This window comes from Wolffia australiana, chromosome 16 (assembly GCF_029677425.1).
Source record: "Wolffia australiana isolate 7733 chromosome 16, ASM2967742v1".
In the NCBI taxonomy this organism is placed as follows: Eukaryota; Viridiplantae; Streptophyta; class Magnoliopsida; order Alismatales; family Araceae; genus Wolffia; species Wolffia australiana.
The window spans coordinates 9,840,088-9,855,679 of NC_135850.1; the positions used below are offsets into that span (position 1 = coordinate 9,840,088).

Consider the following 15,592-nt stretch of genomic DNA (forward strand, 5'->3'; position numbering starts at 1 on the left):
TGAGTATATTCACCTTTAATGTTGGAGTATACAGCACATTCTCCAACTTCAATGTGTCTCCATTTGCACATTCTACTTTAACTATTCCCTTTCTTTCATACCCGATCATTGAATCATCTCTAAATCTCACTACGCCACTTTTATCTGAATCAAGGTAAGCAAAAAACAAATTCTTACCTGTCATGTGAGATGTGGCACCTGTGTCATGGTACCATAAGTCTGAGACTAAAGATTCGCCACATAGTCCTTGAAGAAGGACATCTTCAGCTTCATCAAAGATAGCCATGAGGAGAGCTGAATCCTCTTTTTCCTCTTCTACTAGATTCATCTTCTCTTCATTCCAATCCTTCTTCTTGTCTTTTCGGCATTTTGACTTGAAATGACCGAATTTTTGACAATTGAAACACCTGATCTCCGACTTGTCAAATGGCTTTTTAACATCATCATTGGAAGAATCGGAGGAATTTTTGCCTCGACCTCTTCGAGCTCCTCTTCCTCTTCCTCTTCTAGAGCCTTTGCCTCCTCCTCTTCCTCTTCCTGCTGATTGACCAGGATCATCTTTCTTCGTCCTAGCCTTAACTTGGATCAAAAGAGTTTGCTCCTCCTCTCTTGATTCACGTTCATTGAACCTTATCTCATGAACTTTGAGAAACCCAATAACCTCTTCCATGGTCATGGTATTGAAATCACCAAATTGCTCAAGATATAACGACAAAGAATCATACCTTGATGGTGTAGTTCTGAGAAGCTTGCCCACCACTTCTCTCTCAGGAAGTCTTTCTCCAAGACTCCTCAATTCTCCCACAATCTTTGTAAATCTGAGGGAAAATTCTGCTACACTTTCCTCCTCCTCCATCGAGAGGTTCTCATACATTCTCCTCAATCCTTATACTCTGGATTGAATTACTCTTTCCACTCCAAGATTAGCAACTCGGACTATTTCCCAATTCTCTTTAGCTGTCTTCTTGGCATCCAACTGATCCATTGCATCATCTGAAACAGTTGAGAGAATGATGGAACGAGCTTGGCAATCTTTCATTCTGTACGTCTCTTTGCCAGTGATCACTTCCCAAAGTCCACATGCTTTAAGGTGCACTTCCATCCTCATAGCCCATTGTGTGTAATTTGTATTAGACAAAATGAGCAGAGGTGTCTGACCTGATGAAATCTTTAGAGTGTCAGCTTCAACAACGGCTTGCTTCTCCATAGCTACCATTGACTCTCCACTCCTCGGCATCTCTTCATGCCTTAGAGATCAGAACGCTCTGATACCACTTGCTGGCTTCAGATTACAAAAGAAGAGAAGATTGAGAAGTGGAAGAAGTAGGAACAAGAGGAAAATGAACAAATGTCGGTTGACACTCCGACTTACTCAATCATGCATTTCAACAAATAGTTCATGGGTATTTATATGACCCGATATTTGTTACAAAGAAACAATCGTTAAAAGGACACTCCACGTGGCCCAATCAGAGTTGTCATAACTCTATCCTGTTGAGCCATTCACAACGGTTTATCTCGATCGAATGGTCTTTATTGTCCTAAAAACCAAACTAAAACAAAAACGGTTAAGTTCGTTGTTCCTCGGCGATCTTTCCTACTTCCGATCAACAGGATCAATCTTGTCTTCAATGCTCACCGCCCTCATTAAGGAGCCGGTTCTGACTCTCAAGTACAAGTCTGGCCCTCTCCTCAAGGGCACCGTCACCGTCAACCTGGTCTGGTACAGACAATTCTCGGAGTTCTTTCACAGCAAAGTCAGTCTCGAATCCTTCTGTGGCCTCGTGGTGGAGCACCATTGGTGCATATGGAAGCGGAAGGACGGCGGTCATCTCCCTGGGCAGCCAAATCAATGGCAAACTGGGCATGTCTCTCAAGTCCACCGACCTGGTGACGCTGGCTAAAAAGGCTGGGGCGAGCGCGGGCGTTGCCGTGGTGCTGACCTCGGTGGACGTGACGGTGGAAGGGTTATGCATGAGCCGGTGTGGGACGCATAGGCAGAGGCACCCCAGTTTGCTGTTCATATAGGTGGGCAACACGGAGACGGAGTTCCCCGAGCAGTGCGTGTGGCCCTTCCATCAGCCCATCTATGGCCCATAGACACCGCCGCTAGTGATGCCCAACGGGGACATTGGTGCGGACGGGATGGTGATCAACCTGGCCGCATTGCTGGCGGACACGGTGACCAACCCCTTTGGAAATGGGTACTTCCAGGGCGACAAAGAGGCACCGCTTGAAGCAGCGTGTGCGTGCCAAGGTATCTTCGGTGCGGAAGCTTACCCCGGCTCTCCTGGGAAGCTGCTCGTCGATGGAGCAACCGGGGCTAGTTACAATGTCAACAGATCGGAGGGATGGTGGTACTTGCTGCCGGCAATGTGGGATCCTGGCACATCTCGCTGCTCATCGCTGGTGTGAACGACTAGTGCAGGATACTGTCAAGGGGTGTACCAGATCAGCGACTTAATCTAACCAAGAAACATACTTGCGCATGGAACCCCGATGAGATGCAGGTCGGCATTTTAGTTGAGCAAACGAACAATACAGAATAGTTTAGCCAATAGCCTAATAACATGCCATTAATTGCAATAATACCATTGTAATTTATATGGTTCACTCATTTAAATGATTATACCATTTTTTATCCGGATCTACGTGATTTAAATTGTATTTTACCACCAATACTCGAAAGTTTATCAACTTTTGGACAAATGTCCTTCCAAGTGTCTTGATCTCATTCAAGAGGACTGCGACCAATGATTGGTCGCTCAATTATTGTAGAGATTTCCCTAATGCCGTCACTTTTCCCGACGCTATAGTGGCCCTATGAATGTAGAAATATCAATTATTGAGTTATTGTATAAATCTCACCTCGCAATGTTATTCATTACGTGACATTTAGTTTGTTTTGATACCTAAGGGACATGCTGTGATAAAGTATAATTCATATATTAAATCTGCAATGAAATTTTTTGGACACCGATAAAATGATATATTCGCTTTAATTACATGCTTTTAGCAGATTTCTGAACATTTATGTCATGGGTTCATGGTAATGTTAACCATGTCATTTTAAAACTCTAATATTTGTTTGAATAGTACAAGGAGTATTTTCAACTAACCCTGATTGGTTTTTATGAAGTCATCTCGGAACCAATACTCCGTATTTTGCCTATCGTATAAATACTCTATTTTCCCCTATTTCCCTTCATTCTGGATGTGCTCCAGCAGGTGTAGGCCAGGTTTATGCAAGATGTTTCCAAGTGATGAATATTTTCCCTCTTTGCAGGAAAAACCATGTGACAATATCAATATCATTGTTTTCCATTTATTTTCTAACCATTTCTACCAACTTCCCTAATGTTACTTCACTTGGTTTAGGAATCACTACATTTACACCACTCTCTACCTATCATTTACCACTTGTCTGTACCAGGCATCTTAATTATCTACACTCTCTCTCTTAAACATGACCAAAGATACAAATCTTTTGACATAACCAAAATCTCGACACATCTTTATTGGGGTATAGGTTATTTTAGGTATTAGTTTTGTAATAGTTGTAGTAGCAAACTCGGATTCGGCAAGAATCTCATTTTTGGTTAGTACGAAGGGGGAATTGGCCCAAAACCTGGAATTTCTGACATTGCATTCATTTAGATATGAATTTTATTAGAATGAAACTTTTGATAATCTTTTGAAGGCATTTACCTTTTAAGGGCTTTTATGTTAAGTCAATTTGTCTACCGAGTGTCTTGATCTTGTTCAAGAAGATTGTGAACCATTATTGGTCCCTGAGATAATATAGATAGTGTCATTATGGCATTTTAGTTTCAGTAGTATAAATTTAGAAATGTAAGTCATTCAATTATATCCTAAATGTCACCTCATGATATTATTTACAAGGTGACCTTTCATTTTTGTAAGAGCTTATGGACCTGCCACCAGCATAAAAGTCATGGCTTAAATTCACATTTAGTTCATGGATAGAATTCATGAATTAGACATCAATAGTATTATGGAACTAATTATTTCATGCATTTAGTTGGATTTAGATATCTGACTGTCGATTTAATCATGTTGCAAACCATGTTATTTGAAAGTTGTGAACTTGTTTGGAATAATATTGTATTTTGCATGTGATGGGTATTTTTGAACAACCCTGCTTGACTTCAATGGAGTGACTTATATGATGTTTTGACCTTTATTATCGATCAATATTTATAACCCAGGCATAAAATATTTTCAGAAATATAATGAAATGACTTCAGTAGATTGTAACATTTAATAGAGTTAATCCATAGAATGAATGGGCTTAACTTTTTTTTTTTATTGGCAAAAAATAGGGTGCTGGGTACGGCCAACCCCAGGGTTGTGCCGGTAGACTGATCCATCCGTGCCCTGGACGCCACCTAGAAGGTTTTTATTTATAAAGTGGAGTGTCTTTCAATGTTTTTAGGCGTGGAGCGAGTATATATATCACAATTACACTCGGATCCCATTCCTCCACGCCCATTTTAAAGGAAAGAAGAGATACATGGATGATACCTCGCAGGCGCTCCGGAAAGTGTGCTCTCCGTCGTCCCGCCAGAGCCGCTCCGCAATGTCGATGTACTACAGGATGTGTCCTCTCCGTCGTCGAGAGGGATCAAGGAAGTTCGTGCTGACGCGCTAGTTGATGCGGGCACTGTCCACGCCTCTAGCTCTAGCAGTCCACGCAATCCTCCAATCCCGCTGTCCTGGTGTCACAAGGATGCACCGTGTGCAGAGGGTGGGCATGCCACGACGATCGAGGCGATAGCAGCCGCGAGCCGTGGAGGGGAGCGCCTGCCAAGTATGAAAAAGAGAGGGGGTGCGTGCGTGTACCGTGTGGTTGGCAAGAGCATCGGCTGTCTGGTTGCCCTCTCTCAGCTGATGATGAAAGTAGGCTATGCGGGAGCGACATCGCATGATGTCTTCCCACGCACGACTGAGTCACCATTGGAGCATGTACCAAGATGAAGCATATCAACCAATATCTGTGAGTTTGATTCTACGACAATATTGTGAAGGTTTCATTCGTCACAAAGGAGTAGACCATCACGAATCGCTATAGCCTCAGCTACTGTATTAGTTTGTATGCCATAAAAAGAGGAGAAAGCAAAGAGTATACTCCCCGTATGGTCTTTGAGGATACCTCCTCCCCCTGCTAGCCCCGGGTTCCCATTAGCCGCACCCTCCACGTTCAGTTTGAGAATGCCTATTGGCGGTGGGAGCCAATAAACAACTCGATACTGGATGCGAGTGGCCGCGGGGGTCGCTGGGATGCCAATTGAGCAAAGGAGGTCTCTCGCAAGTGCTGAGCGGCCGTCTCGAGAGGGAAGCAGAGGTTGGATGCGCCGAAGCCACAGCTGAACTCGTCGCATGATGTCCATGGCGCGCATGGGTGAACCTGCAAAACGAGATGAATTTTGCCCCTTCCAAATCTCCCATAGAAGATAAGCTATGGTGATGTGGAAGATGGGGCTCCATGTAGAGCAGGTTGACGAGAGGATAAACTTGCCAAAACACTCAAACGGGGTCAGAGGACGAAGGCGATCGGTGATGAGGCGCCAGCATTCCACAGCTGTCTTGCTGTGGAAGAAAAGATGGTCCATCGTTTCCGTGTGTGGGAGGGTGGGACAACAATGGCAGTGGGAACTAAGAGAATAGCCGATCTGAGTCACTCGGTCATCAGTCGGGAGGCCGCGGTGTAAAAGTCTCCAAAGGAAAAAGGAGACGCGCGTATGGATCACTGGATGCCAGATGTGGCGTCCCCATTGCTGGAGGGGGGATTTCACACGGAAATGCTCCCAAGAGGAGCGGCACGTGTAGGTTCCATTGGATGTGAGTGTCCAGATAGCACTATCAGAACTAGAGTCGAGTGGCGTAGTCTGGACCTCGGGTAGGGTGTCCAAGGGAAGACCGTGCTGCTCCCATAGGTGTGACATGTTGCCTCTAAGCAGCTGGGTCACAGTGAGTCTCACTCGGTGTGGTACAAACTGTGGGTGGGAAGCGAGTGGCGCATCAGCATGCCAGGTATCGTACCACGCGCTAATGTCCCCTAGGCCGATATGCCAACGTGTGACTTGACCCATCTCAAGCCAGTGCCGCTGCCATGTCCGCCATCTCTTAGGGCCCCGAATATCTATCTCGTGACGGGCCCATTCACCGTATTTGGCTAAGATGAGACTCCCCAAAGGGTAGTGTGTGGTACGCATACGCCATGCTAGTTTCTTTTGAAGCATGTCCTGAACATCCGAGAGGCGTCTGATCCCTAGACCCCCTTCATCCGTCAGCCGACTTGCTTTCTCCCAAGAAACCCAATGGTGGCGGCTCTCTCCCTTGAGGTGACCAGACCATAGGAAGCGCGCACATAGGCATTCCACAGAGCGGAGAACAATAAGAGATAGTGAGTTGACCGCAAGAGTGTGTAGCGGGATACTCATGAGGACATGTCGGATAAGCTGGAGCCATCCTCCTGGGGATAGGAAACGAAGTTTCCATCCCTCTAATTTCTTTCTAAGCTTGCCTAGCACGGCATCAAAGTAGTGATGACGAGTAGGGCCAAGAAAGATAGGGCATCCAAGATAGTCGAATGGGAGGTGTCCTCGTGAGTATCGTGTATAAAGCTGGAGTAGCTCAGAGCACCTTATAGTGATGGAAGGTCCCACGATAAAGCTACTCTTCGAGGCATTAACGAGCTGGACTGAAGCGTGCTCGTAAGCTGTAAGGATACTCATAAATTCCTTAATGGATTTTTAGATCCATTGAGAAACAATATGGCATCATCAGCGAATAGTGAGTGCGAGAGAATCGGGCAACCCCTCTTTGTAAATTATGGTTGGATGAGGCCTTGGTCGATCGCTCGGGTGAGCGATCGGCTGAAGACCTCCTCCGTCAATATAAAGAGGGTAGGTGAAATAGGATCACCCTACCTGAGTCCCCGCATGGCCGTGAAAAAGCCGGTGGAATTTCCATCCATCAGGAGAGAGAAATGGTTCTCCCTAATGAAAGCATCGACAAGTACGATGAATGCATCCTTGAATCTGAAGCGCCATAACACTTCGACGAGGAAATTCCACTCAACTCGATCAAAGGCCTTCTCCATATCAAGCTTGATGATGACATTGGAGCCCCGGATACGAGTGTCTATGGACTGGGCTAGCTCGTGCACTAGTGTGATATTGTCATGGATCTATCGACCCTTGACAAAACCCCACTGTTCTGGCGAGATAAGTCTGTCAAGGAAGTGCCCTAGTCGGTTTGTAATGATTTTGGATGCGACATTATAGCATACATTACAAAGACTGATCGGGTGGAAGTCTCGGAAGGAAGTTGGAGTGTCCACTTTTGGAATGAGCGCCAAAAAAGTGGATTTCCAACTCCTTGGGAAGACTTTATGCCTAAACACCTCCTTGATAGCTAGCACCAAGTCAATGCCTACAATATCCCAGCATGTCGTATAGAATTCGTGTCGGGGGGGCGGTGAATCCATCCAGTCCTAGGGCTTTGTTACGACCCAAGAAAAAAACTATCTCTTTGATCTCTGCTCGTGTCGGGGGGGCTAGCACAAGTGCGTTGTGTTGGTCGGTCACCAGGTAAGGTATAGAGGAAAGAAGATCCTCGCTCATAATTGTAGGTCGCGAGGAGAGGAGTGAGTGATAGTACTCCACTCCGGCGGCTGCTAGCTGGGCAGTGTCCTGGCCATACGTCTCTAGTAGGGTCGCATAATTCGGGCGCGCTCTGTGATGGATCGAGGCGTGAAAGAAACACGTGTTTCTGTCACCCTCTCGCATCCATTGGATAAAAGATTTATGGAGATAAAATATCTCTTGCCGTCAAATGGCATCCTCAAGCAGCTCTCTGAGACGTAGCTGGCGCTCTCCCATATCATCTGTCCAACACTCCTATAGTTGGCGGTCAACATTAACTAATTCCTTCTTTGATTCTTCGACCGGTGAATGAACGTCTCCAAAGACATGACGATTCCACCATTTGAGGTGAAGCTTGAGATTCCTCAGTCGATAACTGAAGTTCTCCATAGGTGATGTAGAAATAGAACCATGCCAATGGCTACGCACATAACTATGGAATTCTCTATGTTCTAACCACATGTTCTGAAATCGGAAGGGTGGTCGACGGACACGTTGACTCAAATCTGGGAGGAGAAGGATCGGTGTGTGATCCGAATAAAATCTCAGGAGAATCTCGATCGTCAACGTGCAATTCATCAAAGCGGTACTATTGGGAAAATAACGATCAAGTCGTTCGTACATACGCGCATCCGCTTGACGTTCATTGCACCATGTCCACTTTTCCCCTGTGGTAGGCAGCTCCACTAGTGAAGCCTCGTGAATAAAGTCGTTGAAGGCTTGCATAGAACGTAACCGAGGTGGGCGGCCCCCCTATCGCTCAATGATGTCCCGTATGCAGTTGAAGTCTCCGGCTATAAGCCAAAGTCGATCAATCGACTATGAATGGGAACAGATATGTTGAGCGAGTTCCTCCCATAGGGCCTCCTGCTCGGTGGGTCTGTGCGGGGCATACACGACAGTAAGTAGGTAGGGCTTTGGGGGGCATGATATGTCGAAGGTGACGTACTGTGACCCTTCAGCCAGAGCTTATCCGATGAATGGCAATAAACATGATCCATCCCGAGTTTCCTCGCGATGTAATGGGACTGATCCGATGTAATCATCGGCTCAAGAAGTCCCACTATACCTATGTTATGCTTATTGATAAGGGAGAGCAGATGTGTTTGGGGTGAGAGGATTGCCAATCCCTCTACAATTCCAAACGAGATTGGGAATCATAAATCTATCTGCTCGCGTGACGCACCTGAGATCGGGTGTTGTATGTGCGGCGTGGAGGTGGAGGTGAGGCACCCGAGTGGCGTCTCAGATAAGGGGAGGTATCCATATCAGAGTCTTCCAAGAGGGAGACATCGTCCTCCTCACCTGTGGAATCCCGACCACTGGTACCGCTACATATGTCCTCCGAAGTAGTGAAAGCGGCTTGACAGTTTGTCAAGAAGTCCACGTGCTCGGAAGTTATATGTGATGGGTGAAGGATGGGTGTGGAGGTGGGGGGTGGGTGCAAGGGGGTGGAGGGAGGTGGATCACGGGGTGGTGGAGATGGGGGGGGGTGGCTCACGAGGTGGTGTAGAAGCATAGGGTAGTGGGGAGAGAAGAGCTGGGTCATGGGGTGATGGGGTGGGTGAAGGGGGTTGGGTGTGAGGTGGTGAGGGGCGATCAGGGGGTGGGGTGTGTGAAGGTGAGTGGCTCGAGGAAGAAGGTAGGGGACGAGAAGAGCTGAACCGGGAAGATGGGTGATGAGAGGTAGCGAGAGGAGAAACATGGGAAGGTGCACAAAGGGGGGACGTGGGAGGGGGGTAGTGGGTCTAGGAGAGGTGGTAGGTCGTGTAGTGGAAGGGATGGTACTAATGGGACGGTCATCCGTAGTGAGGGTGCTAGCCTCAGGGTCCTCGGGTACCGCTAGTAGGGCAAAAGTATTCGAGGTCAGTGTGGAGACACTGACCTCCTTGCCCTTACGGGAGGAGGCATCTCGAGCCCGTGGTGGGGTTTTGGGGCACTTCTCAGCACCCTTCTTCGCCCACTGTGAAGTAGAGGGGGCAGGCTTAGCCGGTTGAGGCTTAGCTGCTCTGTTGGCTCGTGGGAGAGAAGGTGATACAATGGTGGGTTGCGCCGATGTAACCACAGGGCGCAAACCGAATGACGGTCTCGCGGTAGCTCGTCGCCCTTGGGTGACGGAGATTGTAGCGGTGATGTAGTCATCGTAAGGCAAGGGTTGGAGGTATTCCTCCTCAGTGGTAGAAGTCTGAGTCACCTTTTGGCGACATGTGTGGAGGGTATGACCTAATATGGTGCAGTGTGTACAAAACCTCGGAAGGTTTTCGTACACCATGGTCTGACGGATCATCTCATCGCCATTTCGAATGAGTGTCATGCAGTGTATGGGGGCAAGTAGATCGACCTCAACGCATACTCTCGCGTAGCCTGGGCGGCTAAAGAGATGGACATCCTTGTCCGCACGTATAAAGTGCCAACCGCACTAGCTAGAGATTCCAGTGCAGTAGGTGTAAATAAATGTGGTCGTAATCGAGGAAATCCTATCCACACCGGTATGGAGTGGGGAAAAGGATCGCGTGATCTCCTCGTCTGTTCGGCTGTCCAACAGTAGGTATGCATCGTGGAGTCATTGATCGTCCATATGGTGCGGCTCCAGGCCTTCCGGAAGTCAGCCTCAAGCTCGAATCAAATAAAGACGCTCCTGTGATTCCTTACTCCAATGACCACCTGTCCAATGAAAAAAACTGGTGCTGTATAGACTCTCAGTATGTTGTCTATGAGCGGCCGTTTCGTAGCAAACCACCCGATCAGTGTATAGGCAAATGGCTCTGCCATTCGCGTTACCTCCTCCTTAGAGAAGGTAACCAAACGTATGCCCTCGGAGTCAATGTAACCCCTCGTCGGGATCGTATCATCATAGAGAGGGGGAAGTGTGGGTTTTGGGAGTAAAGTAGGAGATGGTGTATCTGAGGAACCCGCCACTCTCGTTGCCCAAGTCATCTTTGGAAGTGATTCCGTGCCGTGTGACGTCGTTGTGGACGGCATGAGTGGAGCCCTGTGAGCCGGGGTAGGGCAGTCACGAGGTCCCGTGTTCAGTCGAGGTATGCCTCTGGAGTCATTTTGGTCGACTTGTTTAGGGTTGACCAAGCAGCCAGTTTGACTCAAGTTGACTCCGGCAGGTCAAGCTGTGTAGAGTTGACCAATTGGTCAATCTGCACAGGGTTGACCGCGTGGTCAATCTAAGTAGAGTGGACAAAGTCTACATGGGCAGTAGTCAACTCTGATCTAGAGTTGACCGAGTGGTCAACTTGGTTAAGTTGACTATGGAGTCAACTTGGTCAATGTTGACCAAGGAGTCAATATGGGCATGGTTGACCAAAGGGTCAGCCACCTCCACGCGGCCCGCACTACCCGAGTCCGCATGGTCGACGTAGTCAATATTGACCGAGTCAGCTCGGTCAATATTGACCATGTGGTCAAGCCGATTAAGGTTGACTGGGTCAACTAAGTGGTCCAGCTTGACTGGGTCAACTAGGTCAACTCGTTCAAGGTTGTCTGAGTTGACTGGGTTGACCGGGTTGACCCGATCTGGTTTGACTTGGTCAACCAGGTCAACGCATTCAAAGATGTGCGGGTTGACCTAGTCGAGTTTGACCTGGTTGACCAGGTCGACTCGGTCAGGTTTGATCGGTTCGACCTGGTCAACTCGATAAGGGTCGACCAAGTCGACTCGGTCTGAGTCCATCGAGTCGACTCGGTTTGAATCGGGCGAGTCGACTCGGTCTGAATCAGGCGAGTCGACTCGGTCTGAATCGGGCGAGTCGACTTGGTCTGAATCGGCCGCGTTGACTCGGTTTTGCGTGACCGAGTCGACTTCCGGTGATTCAGCCGAGTCAGCTCGGTGGAGCGCGGCCACGTCGAATCTGGGTTTTGGATCCATCGACGTGGCCACATCGGATCCATCCAACAGGATGGGTATAGAGGGATCCATCAACGTGGCCGCATCGAATCCGTCCAACAGGATGGGTATAGAGGGATCGGACGGCAGAGATGGGTAGGGAAGGTCAACAAAAGTGGGCGCGGCCGGGGGTGAGCTTACCGGCAATGCATTGATTGCGTTGTCGGCGCCCGCAAAGGCTGACTTTTTTGAGGCTGAGATGGAAGATCGGACGGCTTTTGTATTGCCCATCTGGCGGCTAGATCGAATGCTGGCCGCCCGATCTGACGTGGCTTCTTTTGTTTTTTCGAGATGTAAAGGCGCATTTAATGAGCCGTCGGCCGTTGGGGCCAACGGCTCATTTTTTTGAAATTCTGGCTGGTCTATGGTGGGTGCATCGATCGGACCATCGCAAACGTGACACGTGTCCATTGCAACGGTCTAGATCGACCCAGAGTCCGCTAGGGCGGCAGTCTTTAATGCCGCCGAAGTGGATTTTTTTTGTTTTTCTGTTTCGCATTTGTTTTTTGATTTTTTTTTTATGTTTTTTGGGCCGTTGGATGCGTCCTTGCTTGCAGATTCGACAGCCGGGACGCATCCAACATGGCCGGCCTTTGCTGATGGGTCCACGCTAGTTTTCGTGGACCCATCAGGGGCCACCATGTCGGCCGTCTGAGCCAGCTGGCTCGCCGACATGGCGGTGGCGGCCAGCAATGAAGCGCCTAACTCAGCAGCCCGCATTGAATTGCGGGCTGCGAGTTTGTTGAAACGGTGAGACAAATTTTAGAATCAAAATTGTGGATTAAAAATACGATTTCATGTCAAACTATTGATTTCAAACGAAGGGGCTCCTCAAGACGAACAATTAGAGTATAAATTTCACATATATAACCTCTCTAAATCGTCCTATATCGTGAAATTTAAAATCGGGAAGAGCCACTTACCTCCTGGATTCAGAAGACTCGAACAAAAGCTGTAGGAATCTGTTCTTGGCGTTCTTGTAGTCAAAGCCTTCTGAATCCAATGAAACAAGAATCACGTCGATCCGAGCTCTGTAGCGAAAGTTATGATGAAATCGCCGATTTCAGAGTTTTGAATATTATTGACATCGCCGATTTCGGAGAGAAGGATCCGACCTTTCGAATGGGCTTAACTGAATCAATTTTAATTTTGGGAATTAAAACTCTTATTGATTTCGGTATTTGCCTTCTCAAAGAGGGTGAATGCAATGCAGATAAATGAGCAGTCTAATATTGAGAGAATGAAGCATAAATGAAAAACAAGAAGCATTGAAAAATCAGGAAGAATTTTCAGAACTTATTATGTTGGTACTCTTTTATTTTTCTTTTCCTCTATTCTTTAAGTGCTCCATCAAAGGCTGGCTAGCGTAAAATATTTTTGTATGATCTAAGGTGTTCATCCTAGATAAGATATGTTTGTTGAAGTCTTCATCATCAGCAAAACTGCATTAAAAAATCAGCAAGAATTCCCATAACAACATTGAGAAATCAGAGTGATTGAGATATTAATTTTCTAAGAATGCAACTTCTTGGAAAGTATTTAAAGATACTTATATCGTGCTTGTTTTATTCTCAAGGCAATTAAAATGAAGTGTCCTAATTCAATTTAAAAATATAGTGATCAATATAAGAATATCGATTTTTCAATTATTATAGGTACTAATTTGAATGAAAATGAATTTTTAAACCTGGTATTTTCCTTTAAAATAGTAATTTCAAGCTTATATAAATTCTATTAAATTCTTGAGTTAACAGAAAATTAGGGCAAAATCGGAATTCACCTGGAAAAGTAATTGACATCTAAATATATGATAACAACCCTATTTTAAACTCTATAAATGCATAACATTGTGCTAAGTAACTGAATTAAGCGCATAACTTTGGTTGTTATCAGGTGTCCTGATGTAGAAATGTTAAATTTTCACTTTTTGTAAAAATGTTAATTGTGACATTTATCATTAGGTGTTAATGTGTGGTTTGAGAATCCACAATTTTGATTGAATGGTAGTTATTTTCTCATAAGAGGTATTTTTGAATAATCCTGCATGACTTTACAAGTGAGAAAAAGTTTCTAGCACACGTGTGCAAAAACTTTCAATGATTCAATAGGTTGATTTTGACTAGGTTTTAGTATTTCATGAAGTTAGTCCACTGGATAACGGGGTTTAAACTAATGTCCTGTCGTTTCTGGCTTACATAGTGCGAATAAGATGAGTATCGCCCATGATCTGGCATATTTATTTAAACCTTGAATACCTTTTTAAAGGAGGCAAATGAAACTTTAATAAAGAAGATATCAAAATATGTGAAAATGAAGAAAACATGGAAATCCTAAAATTTGTACGAATAGTTGTTTCTTTTTGCACCTAATCGATTTTTTTTAAATCATGGCATTAATCCATTGGACACACGGGTCCAAAAGAATATGAATTTGTTTGGGGCTTACAAAGTGCCAGTTATAATTAAGTTACCTAGCCATGGCATCTTCTTGAAAGAAGGCAAAGGAAATTCTTATTAAGAAGTTATCAAAAGAAGAAGAAAAATCATAAAATCACCAAGAATATAAAATTGGGAAAAAACATTTCCACGATTCACCCACTGTAGAAATATTTTGTTTTCTATACTTTTAACTTATTCTCAACTTCCTTTGGTGGATGTTGGTGATGAACCAAAAGTAATGCATAAGGTTATACATATTTTAAAAGGCATTTTTGCATCATTTTTGTGATATTATCCATATTTTAGTATGAATCCACATTTGATGCATAGCCTTTTTAATATAATGCATAGCCTAACTTACCAACCAACTAATTATTGTTTAAAATATGCTTAAACTATTATTACATTAAATGATTTTAATCATTCTCTCCCAAGGATGTTAGCTTATATTTTGTTGTGGAATGAAATTAAAAAATGGCGTTTTATGAGTAATAAAGGGAGCTGCGCATGTTGCATATCTATGCTCCAGCCAGCTACAGGCAGACTAGCGTATGGGCGTTGAAACCTGCCAGCAGCTAGCAAGCAGGTGACGCCCACAAACATCCACGTAAGGATGATACTTCTTCAAGAGCCTGCACATGATGGCTCAAGAGATAGCAGAGGGGGACTCAGATTTGCACCAGCACAGAGAAGGATGAGCAAGAACACATACCAATATGCAGAGGCGGCGATATGTGTCCCTAATCTTGTGTTCCCTAACCAAGGCCGAACTGGTATGTTCCCTTTGCTCAATCTTGCTGAGAATCAGTGGCAAAGCAAGATAGAGTATATTTAGCTCAATCCAATCACCTATGAAGATCGATTCTGTAGAGTTTGAGTAACATGATTTTGTTGTGGCATTTTATCAAGCAGGTAGTGTGCATTGGAGGATATTCCTGGTTTTAGCTATTAAAAAATATGTACAACTCCTGTCCACATATATCAACCTATGTAGCATACTACTAATTTAATATGTATAGGTCAATGTACTTTAACTTATAAAAAATATGAGCAGTACCTGTTAAAATATATCGACCTATATATATCATAGAAACATAAAATAATCAAAAGATCTACACATTACCCTTTATAATATATGTAAATATATTGTTATAAATAGATGATCCCTATTCTATTATCGATATTTTGAATTCTAGAAATCTAACCATACATAAATATAGGTACACATACAGATAGATAAATATAAATATGTATATATCTTTTCCTCTAATCTAATCCATAACTAAACTTATAATACCCTCTTTCTTCCATCGTAGCAATTTCTGTCTTCTTCGTTATACTTCTTACCTTTTACTAAACTAAATACTTCAATCAATTAACTACTTACACCTTATTACCATAAAATCATACTAACTAACTAAATCTTGACATCGATCATTATTATATCTCGTTCCTAGCTTACATATAACTTACTATTAATTAAACATATTGCCTCCTATCTTCTATTAATAGTATTTTATCATTCCATCTATCTTACTAATTTCATATTCTTCTAGACTATCTAAGTTAACATCAATCTTATATATAAT

At 44.8% G+C, this 15,592-nt stretch overlaps 1 pseudogene; it reads left to right on the forward strand.

The window, feature by feature from the left end:
* The first annotated feature begins 1,526 nt into the window (after positions 1-1,526).
* On the forward strand, positions 1,527-2,415 carry LOC144713510 (protein EXORDIUM-like 2; annotated as a pseudogene).
* Positions 2,416-15,592: the final 13,177 nt, after the last annotated feature.